The sequence below is a fragment of the Carlito syrichta genome, unplaced genomic scaffold (assembly GCF_000164805.1).
Source record: "Carlito syrichta isolate Samal-C Ts95f unplaced genomic scaffold, Tarsius_syrichta-2.0.1 Scaffold127144, whole genome shotgun sequence".
In the NCBI taxonomy this organism is placed as follows: domain Eukaryota; kingdom Metazoa; phylum Chordata; class Mammalia; order Primates; family Tarsiidae; genus Carlito; species Carlito syrichta.
The window spans coordinates 74,160-79,179 of record NW_007071240.1 but is presented as its reverse complement, the minus strand read 5'-3'; positions in this window follow the sequence as shown (position 1 = coordinate 79,179).

The following is a 5,020-nucleotide window of genomic DNA, read 5'->3' as shown; positions in this document are numbered from 1 at the left end:
ATAAATCAAAAAATTAGCTGGGTTTGGTAGCACCCGCCTGTAGTTCTGGCTACTTGGAAGACAGACAGAAGGATCACCTGAGCCCAGTATGTCAACGATGGGATAGCCATTAGCGTGCCACTGCATTCCAGCCTGGGTGATGGAGTGAGACTCCAACTCAAAAAAAAAAAAGAAAACTTTATGTCAGCTGGGCACGATGGCTCACACCTATAATCCCAGCACTTTGGGAGGCTGAGGTGAGACTGCCTGAGCCCACGGGTTTGAGACCAACCTGGGCAACTTCGTGAGACTCCATCTCTACAATAAACCAAAAAATTACCCAGGTGTGGTGGCGCATGCCTGTAACTCCAGCTATTTGGAAGGCCGAGACAGAAGGATCACCTGAGCTCAGCAGGTTGAAGTTGTGGTGGCGGTGAGTGTGCCACTGCACTCCAGCCTGGGTGACAGAGTGAGACTCTGACTCAAAAAAAAACTTTATATCGCTACACAAAAAGAGTCATATCCTGAGCTCGCCAGTTATAAATAAATTTTTCCACTATGTACATCTGGTAGAGCATTCTAAAGTCGTGTAGGACACCCATAGAACAAGTCTTTGTTGTGTGTCTTGCAGAATGTTTAGAATATTTGATCTCTGACTGCTAAAGATAATAACTACCCTCCCTGCTTGATTGTGAAGCAATATCAGCAAAAATTCTGACTCCACAAATTTTCAAAATTCTCCCTAAGTGGCCAGAAGCAGTGGTTCATGCTTGTAATCCTAGCACTTTGAGAGGTTGAGATGGGAGGATTGCTTGAGTCCTGGAGTTTGAGACTTAGCCTGGGCAACATAGCAAAACCTCATCTCTACAAAAAAATCAAAAATATTAGCTGGACATGGTGATGCCTGCCTGTAATCCCAGCTACCTGGGAGGCTGAGATGGAAGGATTGCCTGAGCTAGGAGGTTGAGGCTGCTGTGAGTAATGGTCGTGCCACTGCACTCCAGCCTGGGTGAGAGTGAGATTCCCAACTCAAAACAAAACAAAACAAAAACTCCCTAGGGGGTAGTACCATTTCTGGTTGAAAAACTCTGGTCTAGCCGGGCTCGGTGGCTCAACCTGTAATCCCGTGCCTTTGGGAGGCTGAGGTGAGTGGATTGCCTGAGCCCGCGGGTTTGAGACCCGCCTGGGCAGCGAGACCTCATCTCTACAATAAATCAAAAAATCAGCTGGGCGTAGTAGCACGCGCCTGTATTTCCGGCTACTCAGAAGGCTAAGGCGAAAGGATCACCGGAGCCCAGCAGGTCGAGGCCGCAGTGACCGGGAGCAGCCACTGCACTCCAGTCTGGGCAACAGAGTGAGACTCCAACTCAAAAAAAAAAAAAAGAACAACTGGTCTAGTAGTTCTTCTACCTGAAAACATAAATATGTAACATAAAGATAATGAGCACATTATTCTTAGAAACCATGAAAATAAAACTAATCTTTTTTCTATTTTTCTTATGTAATTTTTTTTTTTTTTGAGGTAGAGTCTCACTCTGTCACCAGACTGGAGTGCAGTGGCACACTCACAGCCACCCCAGCATCAACCTGCTGGGCTCTGGCGATCCTTCCACCCTAGCCTTCCAAGTAACTGGAATTACATGTGCGCACCACCACACCTGGCTAATTTTTTTATTTATTGTGGAGTCGAGGTCTCGCCTTATTCCCAGGCTAGTCTTGAACCCCTGGGGTAAGGCAACCCTCTCGTCTCTGCTTCTCAAAGTACTGGGGTTACAGGTGTGAGTCACCATCATATGTAATTTTATTGACTTTTTTGTGGAGATAGGGTCTCACTATGTTGCCCAGGCTGACTTTCCTAGCAGCTGGGGAATAGGCTCAGGGTCCTAGAGAGGGCATCCGGGTGAAACACTGTAGCATCTACTGCAGTTTCCCTCTTGTGCTACTCAGTTCCACACCATGTGGCTAGTTTGTCCTGTTGGGAAAACCCACTTGTAGGATTCTGATTGGTATTATTTCTTGGGGGAACTTTAAGGAACGGTTACTAGAAAAGTCTACAGCCTTTCTGGCTGCAGTTGGTTCTGAGGCTCCAACAGCTCCTCATTACCCGCTCCTGACCACTATATTTTTCTCACTTTGGGTAGCACTTCTGCTGGCTAGGCAGCTAGGTAGTGGGATGACCCAGACCCTTACTCCTGAGAGTGCCCTTGGTTATCATGTCCTTCTCACTGTGTTGCCCAGACTGGTCTTGAATTCCTGGCCTCAAGCGAGGCTCCCACCTCAGCCTCCCAAAGTGCTAGGATTGCAAGCGTGAGCCACCATGCCTGGCCTATACTTTTCTATTTATAATTAAAACTGGGCTGGGCACTAGTGGCTCACACCTGTAATCCCAGCACTTGAGAAGGCTGAGGTGGGAGGATGGCTTAAGGCCAGGAGTTCAGGCCCAGCCTGGCAACATAGCAAGACCTCATCTCTACTATCTATCGATCTATCAATGATCAATTGATAGATAGATATACGGATCATGGGAGCACCGAGAGACATCCCAGTGGATGGCCTGAATGCCAGCATATTCTCCCTACCCCCCATTTGTAGCTGCAGTCCTGTGTCTTCCATCACAGCCAGTTATGCCTGCTAGTATGATATTAATCACTCCTTTTCTGTTCTGCTTGTCTCTTGCTACAAGGACTCCAAAGCTAAAAGAGATTCGGGACTGTGACGTCCTGGAGGAAGCATTATATCTCTGGTCTCCAGGACCTCTCGACCCTCAAAACTGAATTCCTCAAGGGGAGCATTGGGAGTAAAGATAGTGGAGTGATTTGAACTTCTATCTCAGATCCAAGCATTTGATTCCTAGGTTTCTGTGGTCTACTTGCTGAGGACACAGCACCCTGCAGTGGTCACTGATTTAGAGTACCCATCATGTTCTGGAGGATGGCACGCCAGCCTCCCAGGGGATCATAAAGCTGTCACCTCAGCTGCACCTTTAAGAAGTGAGAGGATTGCCTGAGCCCATGGGTTCGAGACCAGCCTGGGTAACATGGTGAGACCATGTGTCTACAATAAACCAAAAAAATTAGCCAGGTATAGTGGCTTGCACCTGTAGTTCCAGCTACTTGGAAGGCTGAGGCGGAAGGATTGCCTGAGCCCAGCAGGCTGAGGCTGCAGCGACTGTAAACATGCCACTGCACTCCAGCCTGGGCAACAGAGTGAGACTCTGACTCAAAAAAAGAGGGAAAGAAAGAGGCTGTTGAACTGCTACTGTTCTATAGATTGGTGGCCTCTGAGTGGGGCAGTATAAGGCCAGTGGATTCCTTAGTCACATGCCCACTGTCATACCCTCTTTGCTGTAATACAGACACCTTAGTATAAAGTGATATAATGCAGACCCCACATTGATGGGTCACATACTGTCAGTCCTGGGGGAGGGGGCACTAATTGAACCCTCTGGGCAGGAAAAACAAACCTATACTCAGATATGTGTCAACTCCAGTAAAAGGTGATGGATCTAGTGTCATCAACTTATCCCTGAGTGGCTGCTTGTTCTCCTCATGAGATAGTACCACAGAGGAGCTTGGTGCTGTAATTTGTTTTTTTGTTTTTGAGTTGGAGTCTTACTCTGTCACCCAGGCTGGAGTGCAGTGGGATGCTCACAACCACCACAGCCTCGACCTGCTGGACTCAGGCAATCCTTCTGTCTCAGTCTTCCAAATAGCTGGAACTACAGGCACACACACCACCACACTGACTTATTTATTTATTTATTTATTGTACAGATGAGGTCTCACAATGTTGCCCAGACTGGTCTCAAACCCGTGGATCAGGCAATCCTCTCACTTCCATTTCCCAAAGTGCTGAGATTACAGGCATGAGCCACCACGCCTGGCAATGCTGGTATTTGTTAATGACAGGTTGGACATTGGCAGTAGCTAGTTCAGCTCTGGTAGTAGGCACCTATATTAGTCAGGGTTCTCCAAAGAGACAGAACCAACAAGATACACTGGAGAGGCCGGGTGTGGTGGCTCAAGCCTGTCATCCCAGCACTTTGGGAGGCTGAGGTGAAGGATTGCCTGAGCCCACGGGTTCGAGACCAGCCCGGGCAACTTGGCAAGACCGTGATTCTACAATTTAAAAAAATCAAAAAATTAGCTGGGTGCGGTGGCGCGCGCTTGTAGTTCCGGCTCCTTGGAAGGCTGAGGCGGAAGGATCGCCGGAGCCCAGCGGGTCGAGGCTGCGGTGGCCGTGAGCGTGCCACTGCCCTCCAGCCTGGGCGACAGAGTGACACTCCGACTAAAAAAAACAAACAAACAGAAAAAACCTGTGAACAGATAGCAAACACGGACTTGGTGTGCAGCAGGACACACTGGTGGCCTCGGAAGAAGACAGTTGTCCTTAATTCGTCCTGTCTGCCACTGGCAGCTGAGGGCACAAGAACCTTGAGCGCACCTGCCGGCTGACTTTCCAAGTGCTGCGTACATGCTTCACGTCTGTCTGTCAAAACCTTTCGGCCCCTGGTCCTGTTCCTCGTCTTTACCAGGAAACAGACACGCAGTGAGCCCGAGGCACGTGTGGCAGGGTCTCACGGCCAAGCCGGGGCAGGACCAGCCTCACCTGCTTGGATGCGCTTGGGGACGCATGGACCTGCGTCCGGGCCACCTCCAGGCCCCCGACCACAGTCACGGGAAGTTCACAGCTCTACGGTCCTGGGCCCGAGACCGATCTCAGGTGTCTTCTGGAAACAAACAGCCTCCAGGAAGCCAGAGGGACGTCTCCAACCATGCCGGCCAGGAAGGAGGCCAGACTCGGAAGACACATCCCCCCTCCCCGCTCCCGACGGCTGCACCAGAGGCCGGGAAGGGCCAGAGGGACAAGGTGGGCGGTCGGAAGAGGGGCGTCCCGGGACAGCAGATCCGTGACCCCGGCTCTACCCTGGTCTGTCACGTGCGTCCTGTAGACCAGCTCTGACCCGCGTTGGTGTCCACATTGTCCCATGAGACTTTCAGACCCCGGAATGAGGATCCCCCGTTCCAGACGCGGCTCCGGG